The following is an 18674-nucleotide window of genomic DNA, read 5'->3' on the forward strand; positions in this document are numbered from 1 at the left end:
TGTGATAAAGACTAAGACATATTTATAATTTTTTGTCTTCTCACCCTCACTCCAATTCTACCCCCACCTTTCAGCTCCACATCCATCAGAGCAAAATTAAATTCTCACTAGTTGCTCTGTCCCAAAGGCTCCACAGGAAAAGAAATAAAAGCAGGGAAGTCACCTTCTCCTTTTGGCTTCTTTCCTCTTCCTGAGACCCAGTCAGAAAGGGGAAGAAATTACAGCATAGGGAATACAGTCAACAATATTGTAATAACTATGTACGGTGCCAGGTGGGTACTAGGCGTATTGGGGGATCACTTCAAAAGTTATATAAATATCTAACCACTATGCTGTACACCCAAAACTAATATAATATTGAATGTCAAACTATAATTGAAAAAAAATTTTTTTAATTAAAAAAAGAAAGGGGAAGGAAGGTGTCAAACTATAGGCTAAGCTATCTCATCATCCATGGGGATACAAGTTCAATAAGCCAAACTTTTCTTTTAGACAACCACCAAACACAATGATCAAGAATCTCTGATTCTTTAAAAATTAAAAAGAATCTGATTCTTGATACTCTAAGCCAAAACGTCCAAATCATGACAGTTTAACTCTTGCTTATTTTCAAGCACAGAAAAACCATTAACAATATATTCAACACAAGAAAATCTCCAATCTCCAAAGTGTGAAAAGAACTTCAGGAAATATCCCATATGCACACCACTCAAAATGTTACCTAGTTCAACTCATAATCACCTTTAAGATTTAATCCATTATATCACCTTAATTTGTTGTTTTGGCCTCTCTGCTAACCACTCTCGTAAATTGGACATCACTGCTAAAAGCAAGTAAATCCCAGCTATCCTTCACAACAGACAAAACTTTACAAATCTTTAATTCTTACTGAAAACAGATGACCTAAAATATTTCAAGTTGTTCTCATTTTTCACATCTCTGCATGAACCATTTGGTTCTTAATTGTTACAATACACAAATATTTTCACAACTGATTTACAAGGGCTTAGTATATTATTAAGTTATTCCAAGACAGTTATATCATCTCTTACTAGAAACCAAAACTATAAATACTAATTTTTTAAAAGTACTTCAGACCTACAGTGTTTTTTATTACAGTTCTTCAACTTTCCTCATGAGTCCAGGATATAAAGACCTGAGTAGTGTTTTTTAAGCATATTTGTTTTATTCTAATGACATCCTTATTATTGTTTCACTCATGCCAAAAGCAACTTTAAAAAATGTCAGTTACCTGAAGAATGCATCAAAACACAGTCACTCAGTCCACTTTGTTAACATACCTGTCACTTATGCACGAGGCCAGTTTTCATTCAAATACCAAATACAAAATTCCTTAATAAGGAAATCTCCTACCACTACTATTGAGAAAATATCCCATATCCTTTTCCTTCTCACAAGTGTGTATAAAAACCTGCTCAACGATTCTCCACATACATCCAAATTAATCTCAAAAACAAAGGCTTAGAAGAATTACCTTCCAAGCATTCTTGGAAACTGCATGTTCTATCTTGTAAGCAATGACTATTTAAGCTGTATTTCTCAAAAAGAATATACTTGCTGCCTTCATTTCCTCGCTAAACATCCCCTTAACTTTCAATCTGGTTTCCACTGCCCCTCATTCCAATAGTAAAAAAATGCTACTTCCCAGGTCGCCACTGACCTCCTAATTTGGGATAATGGCAAATCTTCCCAATCTTTCTTCTGTTCTCTTTCTTTCATCCATCTCTGACATTTGACACATTTCATTACTTTCTTCCCTTGACTTCTTAGACACACCGTACCATCCTGGTTCTCTATTTTCAAATCCTCGGCAGCATCACACCCTTCTCCCACCCCTGAAACATAAAACTGTTCAATTCTTGAGCACATTCTCTTCCCTGAGAAATTCTATACTCTACTAGCATCATTATTTCCAACTTCAAAGCAAAAGCTCTTAAGAGACCTGTCTCTCCAGAGATTAAGCCCACATCTAATTTCCTGATATCTACACCTACAATGAAATTCATCCAAAACCATCTCTCACTTGAAAACTTCCAAAATTTTCCAAGTGACCAATAATATTTTTCAAGTGTTCCAGAACTCAAAACTTATAAAGCATTCTTCTAATGCAATTCCTCGAATTGCACCTGCTTTTTTGCCTTGCCACTGTTTTCTCAACAGCATACTATACATATCCTCCATTTTCTCATTTTCTGTCCCTCAATGTATAAAGCAATTGCTCTCTACTTGATGTCCACAATAACTGCGGCATTTTAGAGTCACTTAACAGCCCTACTTAATAGCAGCTTGAGTTCTTAAGTGTAATTTTATAGCTTTCCTCTCTCCTCAGAGTGTGCTATCAATTGCCACCTCTTAGTGTTGTGTGCCTGACCTCCTCATAGGATACACCTAAACTAGCAGAGGACTGAAGAGAACAGCTTGCCATGCTGATTAGAACAGGTAGTAAAATAAGAATGAAAAACTAAAGCAAGAGCAGCCTCTTTTTTAAACCACAAAAATCAAGTCCAATCAAACCTCTGACTAAACCCCAACATATTAAGTGGGCCCAACAGATATAAATGAGCCCAGTGGAACCAGGCACACAAGTTCAAGGGCCCTGCATAGCCATCCCTCATTCTACACCTAGTGCAAAAGCCTTATGTGACAAAAATGTGGACATTGTTTGACTTATCAGCTAGCACTTGGCTATATTCCCAGAGAGCAGTATTTCAGATAGGTAAAGCAGTACGGTACTGTGATTAAGAGCACAGGTTTGGAACTCACAGAGACCCGATTCCCAAAGTTACTAGATTAGGTTACCTTAACCAAGTACTTTACTCCATCTCAAGCTTGTGAGGAGGACCAAACAAAAGAATGTATCTCAAATGCTTACTCTAGATCCTGATAGCAACTATAAGGTTAACGTACACTGATAACTTTTTTTCCTGCTGATACTGTTAATTTCAAAATATTGCCTATTTATTCTAACAATTTAAATAACTTTACTAAAGTATAATGAATACCATAAAGTTCATCCTTTTTAGGTGTACAATTTATTTTTACTATTATTTTTACTATTTACCGAGCTGTACACCTATAACCACAGGCCAACTATCACTCCACTGGTTATTTCTTTGTCCCACCAATGGCTAAGACTATCAGAGTATATAAATTGGTTTATGGTATGCTAGCTGCATTCCATTAAAGCTAGGATCTTTCAGTGAAGTGAGATAAGCATTAGAATAGCTCAAATTGTCTTTAAAAAAATGAAAACTCTCCTGTGACAATAAAATAGCAAATGGCCTATTTTAACCAACAAGGTTTTTGTTCCTATAACCAACACCTGGATTGTTCTGTAACATACATGGATATTTTTCCATCGTTGCCTTCGTACTCTCAATCACAAGGAATTTAAAAGGTAGAAAATAAACTGAAGTACCAAAGCTAAGAATTTTCAAGAGGCTTTCTGGTCTTCAGCAATTCAAAGAAGTATTTCATCAAGTAATCAATATTATACTAGGAAATTTCAAAAACAAAATGGGACCTTGATTTAAAAAAAAATTGAAATATTCAATCAGTTAATATAAAAAACTGACCCAAAGAAAATTATTAATGTGACTAACTTACATTAAGAGAATAACTTTCTCTTTTACTAGCTGCAACAAATAAACTACCAATCAAGGCCAAACAAAAGATACAATAACACAGTAATTAAAACAGCAGCAAATTCAAAGTGTTTTAACAAAAAAATATACATATATAAGTTGAAGAATTTGGCAATAGTTGATCCTACAGGAGGAACACAGGAAAGACTCAGTCTCCCACCCATTCAAGGAAGTCTTGCCCAATATCTGGACTCAACTGACAGTGCTTTCCTCTGTCATTTCCAACAGCATCCTGACTCCTAACTGCACCATGTCTGTGTCTGTCTTCCCACTAGAATTTAAGCACCTAGAGAACAGGAACAGTGCATTATTCATCTCTATTCCTAATACCTAACAGTTGCTAACAAGTAGCAACAACAAATTTTTGTTAAAGTGAACACCTGTATAGTAGCATATGTCAAGGACCAAAAAGAAAAAAGAAAAAAACTATCACTCAGGCCTAATCTGGATTAACCTTTCTGCGCATTTCACAGAAATAAAATGCCATGAGAATATACTATTTAAAGTTTTTATCATTCTCACACATCAAAAGAACTTTTCATTCGTGTTTCAAAATCTGGGATTTGCATAGGAGTAACTGGATACATAGAACATTTTCAGTCTTTCCAACAGGCCAAGAAAGTTACACTTATCCTATAAAAATTACAATTTACCCAACATTGGCAAGAATTATCTGAACTAAGTAACAGCAGTAGTTATATCTTGCTTATCAGATGATCTGTTGATTACATCTGAGAAAATCATTTAAGAAATGGATTATCATTCAGTATTGTATTTCAGTCTATATGTAAGTAGGAGGAATCAGAAGCCCTGATTGGACAGGAAAGGAGGCTAGAAAAGACATTTGTACACAATTGAGAAAATCTGCATGTGGACTTATATCAGATATTAAACTGACGTTATACATTACATATACTATATTATTAATTATTCATTTTCCTGGGTAGGATAATATTATTGTGGTTATTTGTAAGAGAAACTCTTTACTGTAAAGAGATACTTGCTAAGAAAATATTTAGGCGTGTGAAGATGTTTGCACTTTACTTTCAAATCATTTAGCATCAAAAAAATGTATGTAGTATAGAAAGAGAAAATTCAATATGCAGGGGGTGGCTCCATAGTGTAGTGGTTAGCATATCTACTTTACACACAGAAAGTCTTGGGTTCGCGCCCAGGTGGAGCCCCAGACCATACCCCGAGTGCGCCAGGGTGCATGCCACAAGTGCATGGGAAGAGATGCTCCACCTGTTAAGGAGAGACATCTGTAGGTCAGGGATGAAGGTGGGAGAATTAAAGAGGGGAAAAAAATTCAATATGGAGAAATGTTAAGTGACTCTACAAAGTACACACACGTTCATTATACTCTTTCAACGTTTACAGATTTGAAAAATCTTAAAATGTTGGAGGAAACCAAACAAAACAGAATCAAAACTGCAATAGGGACAGAAAAACAATAAGGACCAGGCAAGAAGATTATGATGGCAGAAACATATCCAAAATATCCATAATTACAATAAATGTGAATGGTCTCCATGCTCCAATTAGAAGAGAAGTTGGCAGGTTGTTTTAACAAAGCAAAATCCAGCTGTAATGTTCATAAAAGATATATCAAACATTCTACTAGAATTGACTAAAACTTAAAATTAAAGCAATACCAAATGTTGGCAAGGATGTGGAACTCTTAAGTATTCAGTCTTGAAAATTAAGTTTCAATGTCCAAGGCAGCGGTTCCCAACCTTTTTGGCACCAGGAACTGGAGCTATGAGAATATAATGCCTGACGATATGAGGTAGAGGTGAGGCGGTGGTGCTAGTGCTATGGAGCAGCTGCAAACAGATGAAGCTTCTTTGCTTGCTGCTGGCCCACCACTCACCTCCAGTTGTGCGGCTTGGGTCCTAACAAGCCACGGACCGCTACTCGTCCACGGCCCAGGGTTTGGGGACCCCTGGCCTAAGGTATCCATTATATATATGAATTAAACTTTCCTAGACTCCTATAATAGTACTAGTTATGTAATGTCCTCAGGAGAATTGAGAAAACAGTCACTCAATGGTCTAGTGTTCTGTGGGTTCAGATGAGGAGCCTAATTAAGAATGACTGTACAACACCATGGAAAACAGTTTGGGATTACCTAGTAAAGTTACAAATAACCCATACACAGCCCAAAATTCCACTCCCAGTTATATGAACAGTCCTGAGAAATCAGTTTGTTTGTCTTAGTATGACAGGGGGCACGCAAATGTTCACAAGTGGACAACTATAATTTGTAAACAAAAAACCAGAAATGAGACAAACCACCATCACAATAGAATAAGATGTGGTATATCCTCACAATGGAATACTGTACTATTGAAAATGACTGCTGTTAAGAATCAACCGAAGATGAATCTAAAATATGTCAGAGTGAACAAAGTATCAGAAGAATCATAAAATTCCATTTAGATCAAGATTTTAAATGGGCAATATTAAACTATATATTGTCTATGGATATATGCATATATGGAGTAAAAATTATTCTAAAAAATAATAAACCCAAAATGTAGGGTAATGGTTACCTCTAGGTAAGAGGGAAAGGAGTGCGTTGGGAGATGACATACACAGGGGGCTTTTAGATAGCCATGTTTTATTTCTTGGTCGATCATTTTATTCTTGTTTTTGAAAACTCTGCATGTGTTTTTATACCTCATACACCTTTTTCTCTGACTTTTTAAAAAATATTTTATGTAAAAAGATTTATACTAAAATGTGAAACCATAAGTTATTTTTACTTTTTTAATTTTTTCAAATTTTCTCAAAAGTATTTTCTTAGGTAAAATAGTGCCAACCAGCCTGACCCAAAAACCTACTCTAAATTAAAAATTTGTAAATTAATTTGAGAAAAAAGGCAGAGTTGAGGGTGAGGGGGCACCTGGTTTAGTCTCAAAAACATTTAAAAGTTAGCCTTATCAATCAATCTGAAAGCCAGTCATTTTTTTCTAGACCCTATTTCAGCTAAACTTGCATTTTTAAAGCCCACTTATTCTCATTTAATGATGTGACAATGCCAAACACTGTTATCAAATGAAAAATCCCATCCTTCAAAGAGCACACATTCCAGCTGAGTAGACACACACAAAACAGACAGCACTATATACACCTTGCCCAAGCCATGTGGTTGCAAAGATATTTTAAGTTTTCATCTGCTTGCTTGGGAAGCAGCATGTTATAGTGGCAAGTAGAATAAGAGCTATAACCTCTTTAGTTGAGAATGAGTAAGTGTTGAGAGTCTTTCTGTATGAGGTGAAGGGAAAAAGAGAATGGAGAGAAAACAAGAGAAAGAGAAATAAGAGAAAAAGAGAAAGGAGAGAGGAAGTGGAGAGAATTAAAGAAGGCAGAGAGGGAGAAAGACATTAATAAGAAGCTACTAGGAGCTTACAAAAGTTTTCACAAGTATGATATCTAGGACTGACTTGATAAAATTGAGACTTCATGTAAAAAAAAAAACCTGAGTAAATAGTATCACACTAAATATTGGATTGCATATGTACGTACATAGTTCCTATGTGACATCTTACTTAAAAATAGGTTAATCGTAACACTATAATAGCAAAAAACAAAGTTTTACCAACAGGTCTAAATCCAAATGAAATTCTCTCCTCTATAAATCTTTGAAAATATTCTCATAACAAAACTTTTAAAAGTTTTAGACCCAATCAAATATGTGTTCTATTACTTTTAGCATTCCAAATGGAGAAATACAAGCATCACATTCCTTACAACTTTTAAAAGTAGAGCATACCGCCTAGTCTTAAATGAAATACCTACTCGTTAATCCAAGCCTAATTTCTTAAATTAATTCCACATAGTTAAATGGGCTCCAATTCAATTTAGTTCATAACTCCAGTATGAAAATGAGTTATATGAAAATTGAAACTCACACTAATTCAGTTCTTGGACTTAAAAAAAGGGGGAAAAAAAGGATTCAATTCCTAAATATTTATTTGATAGGTCAGAATTATTTCAAAACCTACCACAGGCTTACATGGTGATATTCTCTATTTAAGTCTTCTCCCTTTTTGTCTCCCTTCAAGGTACATCTCTACTTTTTTTGTGTGGAAAAATGTATCAGCAATTTGCCACCTCATCAATCAACTCTCCAGGTGCCATAACATTCAACTTTTAAAGGACACTCCATTTACTCAAATTAACAAGAGCTGGTATTTGTTGACCCACAAGTTACCTCACAGAGAAATAAAGAGCAGAGGGTCTTCAGTCTGTGAATTCATCCAGACTGCTTCTCTTGAGGCATTAATCCTTCATAATACACTTTGACAAAAAAAAAAAAAAGTGTCTTATAACAAAAATAAAATGTTACGAGAAATCAACATTTAAAAAAAAAGACTGAGGAATCAACACTTAAGACTAACACAAAGTGAAGGCTTCACTTCAGACCAGTTTGAATTTTCAAAACTGGTTTATACTTTCTACATGTAGTTTATACTTAAGGGAATAGAAATATCAAACATTTCCCAACAAGACACAAGCACATACTTAAGTAAACCTATTTTCCATGTTCTCCTACTACTTCTTCCCAAACAATAAAAGTCACTGGGGCTAATACCATGAGACATTCCTGGTGAGCATTGCACAGGCTGCACCAGTTAGTTACCAGGAAAGGGAAGCAGAGGTGTTATTGTTGTTCCAGCCTTGCTCTAAAGGCAGCTCCTCCATGTGACTACTGTTGGTCCAGCCCACATTTAAAGAGAGAGGCCAGAGGAAACGAGAGCAGCAGGAAACAGGCAGGGAAGGCAATCACCACAACCCTGTCTCATGGCCTCGTTCCCATGCCATCATTTCCAGCCATATTTCAATCTTAACAAAAACCTCCATTCTCTGAATCGTTTCTTAATTATTGAGGGTTGGAGGCAACAAGGAAGCAAAAAAGAGGAAATCAAGAATGGGAAACAAGCAGGATGGGTGGGGAGAAATCTCATCACACATGTGAACTAGCCATAAGGAGGAAATATCAGAAGGAACTCACTGGAGGCGAGCAGACTAGTGTGGGAAACTAATCATTTCTGCCTAATAATAAAAGCCTCACAGCAATGGGAGGATAGCCCTAGCCAAGAGGCTTTGCAAGCGTGTAAGAGATGTTGGTGTACTGGAAGACGCTATCATCTAAAGAGAGTGGAATGTATTCCTTCTTAAGACAGAAGGGCACCATCCCAATCTAGGCATCCAATGCCTAGTATATAGGAAAGTTTAGGTATTATGTCTATCTTCCTCCCACCTTTATTAGAAAAATTGACACTAAAAAGGACGCATATTTCATGGCAAAAAGTGAGGAACATACTAATTACTCGCATATCTCTTGGTTTAAAAAGTACTATCATAATGGAAAAGAAATATTAAAGAACTGGGTTCATTCAAACAGTTAATTACATGACCTTCAAATAAAAGATTATCTTTAGATACCTTACGGAGACCTTAAAAAGCTCTCTCAATTGTTAGGACACACAGGTGCTGAAAAAAGTAAGTCTAAATATTGGGAAACCATATACGTTGAATAGAAATAGGAAAATAACCAACGGAGATAATAGTAAAACAGGATTATGTCAAACAGGAAATAACAGGAATGATGATGAGATCAACTCCTAGAGAGAACCAGAATATGAGACTAGAGTGGTGGCACTTGAGATGCCTGGGCAATTAATTAGTTTGAAAACCCAAGAGGAAAAGTGGGTAAGACAAGTGAGAGTGATGCAGAGGCAAAGAAAACCGAGATGTAATGCACTAATGAAAAAACATCTGAATATTTATTGCAATAGCAAGCGCTTGAGTTTACAAAGCGCTCTTAAACCTACACTGAAGAAAATAACTATGACACAACCAGATAGCAAGAAGCGGGACTGAGGAGAAAACTGAGTCCCAAGAATCTGACACCAAAACGTTCCAGAATAAAAAGAAGTAGAGTTGAACTATGCCTCCGGGTAAGCCGGGAAAGGCTAAAGAGCGCAGAACTTGGGCTCTGAAAGGTCCGGTCCCAGGACTAGCGAGCGACAGGCGTGAAAACGGAGAGACGGTCAGGATGGGGAGCGTCAGCGCGGCGCGGGAGCTCCAGCGGACAGGCAGGAAGGGACCGAGGTGGGAGAGAAAGCCACACCCTCCAGGGCAGAAACCCGAACGGGGGAAGGGATGGCGCCCCCTGGGGCTAGGTGGGGCCGGGCCGACTAGAACCGGAGTAGGCAAGAAGCACAAGGCAACCCGCACGCGGGAGGAATGAGGGCGCCCGGGCCTGGGCATACTGAGGACGCATAAAGCCGGCGAGAAAAGCTTGGCCCGGTCCTCACGGGTGGACACCGGGGCAGTATAAAGGGGGTTGGGGAAAAGAAGAGCAGAACCCAGGACTAGACAGCGCAAACCGCAGCGCCCAGGCCCTGGAACAGGAAGGCTAGAGAGAGGGTGCCAATTACCGCTGCTGTTCTCGCTGGACTCGGGACCCGCAGCCGCCGCCGCCGCTCGTTACCTGCCAATGTGCCTCTTACAAAGCGGCGGCGGCGGCAGACACGGCCCGGCCGTCACGTGACCTCTACGTCACGGGCGAAGGCGGAGTCAGCACGCGTTGCTCTTGCGAGGCTCACCTGCTCGCCCACCGAGCGCGTCGCTTATTCTAGCCACTCCTAACACCCACCCTGCGAGGCCAGCAGTGCTGACGCACGGTATAGAGCAAATAAGGAAGATTCTACAGGATTTCTCGTACTCGGAGTTATCAAGAAAGTACTATCCACCGCATCCAGAATGTCCACAACTGCAGCTCGTTGTCGCGCTGTGATGACCTCACAAGGCACCACAAGTCGCTTCCCGACTGCCCCCTTGCTCGCATCACGTGATGTGGTCCAACCACTGAAGGCAACAAACGTTGCGCGACAAGACTACGGTTCCCAGCCTGCTGTACAGCAAAGGGATCCAGCAGCGCAGCCTTTCCCTCGTGGGTTCATAGGCGGTGCATCTAAAACTTAGTGCCGATGGAAGGCCCAGACGGCAAGTGGACAGGGTTAACATCTGAGACTAATGCCAGTGGGTGCCGCCTGCCAGGTGGTTGAGCATGGTTCTTGTTGCGAGATGTAGTCCAGGCGAGAGAGTGGGTTTCCACACCCACATTCCCGGGCTCGCGCTCCGCCCCGCCTGCTGCGCGGGAAAACGCCAACGGCTCGCCGCGGTACCCGCAACACGGAGAGGGCTTCAAAAAGGACCTGCACAGGGCTGGGGGGCCGCGCGGCTTCCGTCTAGTTAAATGTGGGGTCGAATTCTGCATTCCTTAGCCCCTTCTGCGTGAAAAGATTAACATTAATTGAAGATACCAGCCGTTTATATGACCGTTTTTACTAACTCACATAATAAACCGTTTGAGGGAGGGATTGTCCCGGTTTTAAGCATGAAGAACGGCTTAAAGAGGTTCAGTTGTTACCTACCTCAAGAGACCCAAACCAGATTTTCTATCGCAAAATGAGTAAGCCTCTCGAAAAGATTTCATCTGCTTCAACTACAAGAATTAAGCATAAAGGAGAAAATGGCTTATAGTCGTACAATGTTTTAGAGTTTAAAGTATTTTCTCATTTACTGGCCTGTTTGATCCTCAAAGGCGGTATCCCAGACAGATTAGAAACATGGACTCTGGAGTCTGGCAGGCCTTACCTCAATTCGAGTTTTCCTTTGTGATAACACTGCTTCACCAGGTTATGAAAATTAAATGAGATTGTGTAAAGTACCTGATCGACTGGAGAAATCTTCAATAAATATTCGTAATTATTTTCACACCCTGTATACCCTTTGGGCATAACAGGTCTAAGTAAGGTGGGAAGGGAATTAACATGTAGTGCTCTTTGTGCAGGGCTCTATGCTAATTGCTATAGTTATTAGCATAGTTGCTATGCATAGTAACTTGCTAGTTACTAATAGACTAGTTGTAGGTTAAATTATGTGAGGAAGAACAATTGAAACCTTAATAGCCTTGCTCAGTTCTAGGGAGGCCTTTGTTATTCATCTAAATTAATCAAAGAATTCTCAGGCTGTGCCTTAAACAAATAGAATTTATCATGCTCATTCATGTGTAGATGTGTGTTTCTCCCCTTTTGACAGTGAGCTAGGATTGTGTCCAGTACAGTCTTCCCACTGTATTCCTGCTTTATAGATATGTGTGGAAGAGTTAGAAACTACCCTTGAGAGGCAAAAAATTAATGGAATGCACAATTCTGAAAGGATATATACAAACATTTCTTAGGAGTGGGAAAGATGGTTTGTGATTCAGGGTGCTAGTCAAAAGGGACTATAATCTATAACGTTATTTTTTACATGAAAAAGGTACTGCTGTTTTAATTAAAGATTAACTTTAAGGAAGTGGTTCCATAATGTAGCAGATAGCACATCTGCTTTACACGAAGAAGGTCCTGGGTTCAGCCCCAGTGAAGCCACAGTCCATGTTCTGCTGCCATGCCACTCTGAAAAAGCCTGATGTCTGATCTCAGAAGTTAAGCAGGGTCGGGCCTGGTTAGAACTTGGATGGGAGACCACCCAAGAAGACCAGGTGCTGTAGGCATAAATAAAAAAAATTTTTAAAAGATTAAGAAGAGACTTCAGACAGTGTGTTAGCTGTGTGACCTTGTATAAGCTACGTCACCTATCCAATTTCCTCTTCTGTTATTATATTTTTTTAAATCTGTCTTTTCTGAGCCGGGCATACTGTTCTGGGTACTTTCATTAAATTATCATTTATCAAGGGAGAAGTCCTACCTAGGACCTAGAATCAGAAAAAAAATAGTGGCATTAAAGTCCTAAAACCTCACCGATTGCCACCTAGATGCAATAGAACCATCCTCTCACAATAGTTTCCCCCAAGGGATATCACTAACACCCTTTTTCACCCAGCCTGACTCTGAGACATTGACTCTGAAACTGATTTCACATCATGTGACTGCAAAGAACATCATTCCTTTCACCATTTTTTTATTCGCTTAAGTGCTCTTGGCTGGACTAAAGTGAGAGCATAATGTGATGGAAAATACACTGGAGAAATTCTCAGAAGCCTGGGTTTTTAAGCCTATACACAGGTAGGAGGGTAAAATCAATCATTCTTAGATGAGACTCATCTCAGAATCAGTAATAAGTGGCCGAGATTTAGGAAAAGAATTAAGATGTATTAACTTCAAAGCAGAATTTTCACAACCAAGATAAAGCTAATCAAGGTTGAAGTCTAATCTACTCAATTATAGTAAAATGAATGATCATAATCAAATGCATTATGCCTTGTCTAAGGAATGTGATAATTGAGAGGGAATGGTTTGTGTTTGCATCGAATCTTAAAAAAAAAAAAAAGTGAAACTTAAGCAAAAAGGTACACTGTGCCAAGAAAAGAGTGGCCTGGCCAGCACATGGAAGGAACATTTTGGTCCCTTTGGCAGATCTCTGCTTTAGCCATAAAGATCACCCAAAATTCCCCAATTTATGTTCTGTGTAATCAACCAATCACTTTCTAATTAGAACTTGGCTTCTCATCAAGATTTTCCTCCAGAGGCATGAATGCGTTGTTGACCACAAGACCATATGCTATTTTGCTTGGCTAAAAATTAGTACAGTGACAATTTCGACAATGACAATTTGGAATATATCATCGGTTCCTGAGATATGTTTATTCCCAAAGCCTGCTGAGCTGTGGGGCATGCTGACCTTTGGAAGCAGTAAACAAACAAATGATACTGCCACTGTATGAGGTGTGTGGAATAGCCAAAAAGACTCCCTAGTAACACTGTTGTGCCTCATTTCTTTGAAAGTCCACTTTCCTCCTAACTCTACTAATAGCTTTTATTTTCGAAGCCTGTTTCTTCATCTCTATAAAAAAGCTAAATTCTGCTTATTTTATAAGGCATTGTCAAGTTTATGCAAGAAGTTGCATATTAAAGTCCTCAGAAAATAATCATACTCTAAGAATTATAAAGAACTATTATTACCAGGAAGAACTTTATTTGGTTACATCAATAGTTGTATAGCTCTAGTCAGTGGTTAAGGTTTAAGTTCTAGAGGAATCCAGGAAGGCCTAGATTCTAGAACAAGGGTCAGCAAACTACAACCCGTGGGCCAAATCCACCTCTTATTTTTCTACAACCCACTAGCTAAGAATGGGTCTTACAATATTAAATGGCTAGAAGAAAAATCAAAATAATATATAATGACACACAAAACATGAAATTCAAATTTTAGGATCTATCAAATTCTATCGAAACTCAGCCATGCTTATTCATTTATGTATTGTCTATGACTGCTTTCGCACTATAATAGCAGAGTTGAATATTTGCAAAAGAAATGAGGTGGCCCAGAAACCTAAAATATTTACATTCCAGCCTTTTACACAAGTTTGTGAACCCCTGTTCTAGACGATTCTAAGTGTGTGACCTTAGGCAAGATACTTAATCTCATCCTGTTTAGTTTTCTCTTCTGCAAAATGGGGATAATAATAACCACATCAAAGAATTGTCTAAGGGATTAAGAGTTCAACTATCGTATTGGGCTTTTGTTTTTTGTTTTTATCCTTTTTGACAAATACTGAAATTTCTGTGATATTCTGAAATTTCACTGAAATTACCAGATAAATGAACATACCAACAATTCCTAAAAGAGGGAATATAGTTAATCAACAAACATGGAAACATGTTTGGCCTCACTCACAAATTTTTAAATGAAAGTTACAGCAATATTATGCATTTTGCCTATCAATAAAGAGAAAAAATGATGACATAGGGAAATACTTGCTTTAAACTGTTAGGTATAAAAAGCCAAAATCAAATTGTTGAGTGAATATAACTATATAAGAACATTATGTGTAAGAAAGAAAAGTTATGAAAATATGTCAAAAATATGGCCATGTGTAGGTAATGAAATTATAGGTGACATTTTTCAATTTTCACTCCTGTATTTTCAAATTGTCTTTAATACTCAGTTCTTTCTTTTGCGATTTAAGAAAATGTTTAAACAAAATATTTAGAGGTGAGATATTGAAAGCTGCATACTTTAATAGAGTAATCCAAGATATATGAATATAACTTATCGAGAAAGATTGAATTTCTAAGATGGTGTTATGGGCCAAGTCATGTTCCCCTCAAATTCATATGCTGAAGTCTTAACCCCTAGTACTACAGAAGGTAACTGTATTTGGAGACAGTGTATTTAAAGAGGTAATTAAGGTTAAATGAGGTCATTGGGATGGACAGTTATCCCATACAACTGAGATCAGGACACAGGGAAACAGAGGAAAGACTATGTAAGGACAAAAGGAGAAGATGGCCACTTACGAACCAAGAAAAGAGGCCTCAGGAAAAAAAAAAAAATTCTGCCAACACCTTGACCTGGACGTCTATCCTCCAGAACTGTGAGAAAACAGATTTCTGTTGTTTAAGTCACCCAGTCTGTGGTGGAAGCCTAGCAAATTACTACAAATGAGATATTAAGAGTTCTATTAAGCATGAAGAATAGGGGTTGACAAAGAATTGTCTTCCCTCCCCTTGGAAGAGGTTGTTTTCATTCTAGTAATTCCATAGTTTGGGAAATAAAAAGACCTAGGACCATTACTGTAGAAAGACCTAGAACCTTACCACTACCTTGTACCCAACCTTCAGTGGTCCTCAAGGTCAAAGACCTCACTTAACACATAGACGTTTCCTTAAAAGACAATTGTATATCTGTCTTTTATAGAGTGAGTGCATTTTTAATGTGTGGAGAAATCATATTTTCAAAATGTCACTTCTGTTCAAACATCAACACTGTACTTTGAAAACAAGTATAAAATAACTCTGCCTACTTCTCTTAAAGCCCTCCATAATCTGGTTCATTCTACCTGTCCCACTTTATTTCTCTCTCCTACCCATTGGAGCCCCTCCACTCCTGCAACCCAGGACCTTCATGACTTTGTACCCTCACTAACTCCCCAATGCCTATCTGGACACAACACAGATCTCACCTCTTCTCCAAGCCCACCACTTCAGGGAATCCCAACCTTCACTAACCCTCCTAAGTCTCAGTGTTTTTATTTCTTCAAATGTGTGGGTCTTGCTATTCAAACAGACTATAAATTAGCAGAAAAAAATCAATCACATCTTGTACGTGTACTAAATGCCCTCATGATCTATTCTTCATGATATTCTGAGAAAGACCTCAGTAAATGCTTATGGTTTAAAAAAAACAACTAATATTTTTGAACACGTGTAAAGTGCCAGGCCCAATGCAAGATGTTTTACCTAACAGTATAATCAAGTATTTTCCTAACAGTATACCTAACAGTATAAAGCAAGTATTTTCCTATGTCACAATTTCTTTCCCATAGCAACTCTGAAGTATTTTTTATCATCATCATCATCACCCCTCAGAAAGAGTTAACACAAAATCTTACTGCTACAAAATTTCAGAGTCATCCCCCACCCCACCCCTAGATCTTTCCTATTCTAAACATGGTACTTTATTTTCTCCAGCATTATTGGTGTTTTTGCTTGTCTCTCCCCACTATTCATACTATAAGTTTCTTGAGACAGGGATTAGGTCTTTTCATGTCTGTATTTCTAGCACTTAGTCAGGATCATAGTAAGCAAACTCAACAAATATTTTAAAAATGAAGAGTGATGCTTTTAATAATTATCTCATAAAATTCTGTTTTGCACTTCTACATTTGCTTACAAGGGAGATGTAGAAACCAATAAAAACCTACTTACATATCCAAATTAGAATTTAGCAAATTCTAGAGATGGAAGGAATAGTAGCCAAGTTTGATCTCAGGTTTATTGTATGTCCACTATGTGCCCAGCTCAGTTCTGGGTGTTGTGAACAATTAAAAAAAAAATCTCTGACAGAGTGCTACACGGAAGTAGGTGATAAACTTCTACTGACAAATGGGAGACAGACTAGGGGTAGGTGGGTGGCCGGATACTCTAGGCAGGCAGGCATTCTAGGCAGGGGAAATTGTGTGAACAACAGGCAGTTGCTCACAGACTAGTTTGGCTGAAGGGAGAGTTCTTTGGAGATCAATGCAGTGGAAGATAAAATTATAGAGATAGCATTCAATTGTATAGTGTCTTGAATGCTAGCCTAAGAAATTTATTTCCTCCTGTTACTAATCCTTGCTAAAATGCTCTTTCAGGAGGAACTGGAAAGTCAATAGGATCTTTAGAAGCAGCAAAGTCTCCTTGAGGAATTAAGACCCTGAGGAATTAAGCTCTAATGGTGGAATGACAGGTGGAGGAGTAGATATTTTAGATGAGGAAGCCACCCCCTCAGATCTTCTGCTGATATGGTGCCAGTTCTGCAAACTTGATGGTGGGCCAGCTGTGGTAGCTAAAGAAAGAATATTTTCATTGAGCGCTCACTTACATATGATTCTTAAATTACCGAGTAAACTTAAACACAACTTTTTTGTTGAGCTTCCAAGAACATACACATGTACCCATGGTAGTTGCAAGGAGAAATCTGCTCTGATGAGGATGAGTATGATTCCCAGCCTGCCTGAGGAAGAAAGTGCCCCTCCTACAGAACTCTAGGGAGAGGAGGGGACTTAACAACCTGTCAGCCCAGACCTTCCCTGCATTCCCTCAGCCAAACACTAATCTTCCAGCAGTTTGGGCCCTGTTCTGAGACAAAGATAGTTCATTATGGCCTTTTGCAGGGACAGAATGGCTACATCTGTTGGCTTCTTAAACAGATACCTTTGGGATGAAGGTATTGTGCCTTTTGCCACAATGCTTCTCAACATTTCTCTTGCTGGGCTCTGCTCTAGCGAAAATTGTAAAGTAGGTCATGGATCTGGGAAATGGCTTGTGAGCTCATCCTTAGCTTCCCAGCAGGCAAGGAAATATTATCCTTATTTTAAAGAAGAGGATCTGAGGCCCAGAGAGATTAGCTGTTATGCTTTCCTCTCCCTACGCTGCCCCTTTGATAAACAATTATTGTTGCTTACTAAATAAATGCTTGAGACTATATTAGGCGATGGGAGACAATCAGATTCTGTCTTCAAGGCTTTCATAATCTAGCAGGGAAACAGATATGTCAATTCTTTATTTCTCCAGCTTTATTGAAATGTAATTGACATTTAGCATTATGTGAATTTAAGGTATACAATGTGATGATTTGATACATATATATATATATATTACTAAATGTTTACCATAATAAGGTTAGTTAATAAATCCTTCACCTCACATAATTATCATTTTGTTGTTGTTGTTATGGTGAGAACATTAAAGCTCTATTGTAATAGCAACTTTCCAGTATACAATACAATATTGTTAACTATAGTTATGTAATGCTATACTTTAGATCCCTGGAAGTTACTCATCTTATGATTGAAAGTTATACCCTTTGACCAACATCTCCCCAATGTAAATTCTTTAAGTGTATGGAAAAAGAGAATTAATTATGCCAGAGGGGATGGGGCACCAGCTAAAAGCTTAGAGAGGAGAAACTATGCAAACAGGATGTGAAAAGATGGAGATTTCTCTAGGTCAGGAAGGAGCGGGGCATTTCTGGTGGGGACTCTAGCCTGAGCAAAAGTCTGTAGACAGGATAGTGCAGAGCAAGTTCAAGGGAAGATTAATAGTTTGGTGAGGCCGGACATAGGGATATAGAATAAAGTGATAGAAATTAAGCTAGAAACATGAAGGGCCTAGATAAAATTTAGAATTTTATCTTGAAGGCTAGAAGACATGGCAAGAATATATAAGCAGAAATGTGTTTTAAGAAAGTAATAATTGTGATGGCATTGTGGAGAACGAACGAAGTGTTAATGTTATGGACATTCCCACTTCTCATAACTAATCTGGAGATTTCAGACCTCCCTGACCAATTTATCCTCTCTATCCAACCTGCTTCCAGATTTCTTTAGACAAGGCATAAGAGTCTGACAAAAGCTCAAATAGTATCTATCCCTGTCTTACTCCCCACACAGCTGCAAATTAATTTAGTCTGGCTTTTTAGGTGGCAAGGAACTAAATCCACTAA

General features: G+C 38.3%; 1 protein-coding gene and 1 pseudogene across 4 annotated transcripts in view; one reads left to right on the top strand and one right to left on the bottom strand.

The window, feature by feature from the left end:
* UBAP2 (ubiquitin associated protein 2) overlaps positions 1-10473 on the bottom strand; it is a 95530-nt gene extending 85057 nt beyond the window's left edge. Inside the window, exon 1 of one of the 4 annotated variants that reach the window (XM_023524046.1) lies at positions 10405-10473. The gene's annotated coding sequence lies outside the window, so the exon portion shown is untranslated. Of the gene's footprint in view, positions 1-10117; positions 10213-10404 lie in introns of those variants that run through there. The other 3 variants (XM_023524048.1, XM_023524044.1, XM_023524045.1) reach the window with 3 other exon arrangements.
* A 1651-nt stretch (positions 10474-12124) lies between these two features.
* Positions 12125-12240, top strand: LOC111732287 (annotated as a pseudogene).
* The last annotated feature ends 6434 nt before the right edge of the window (positions 12241-18674 follow it).

This window comes from Pteropus vampyrus, unplaced genomic scaffold, assembly GCF_000151845.1.
Source record: "Pteropus vampyrus isolate Shadow unplaced genomic scaffold, Pvam_2.0 Scaffold436, whole genome shotgun sequence".
Lineage (NCBI taxonomy): Eukaryota > Metazoa > Chordata > Mammalia > Chiroptera > Pteropodidae > Pteropus > Pteropus vampyrus.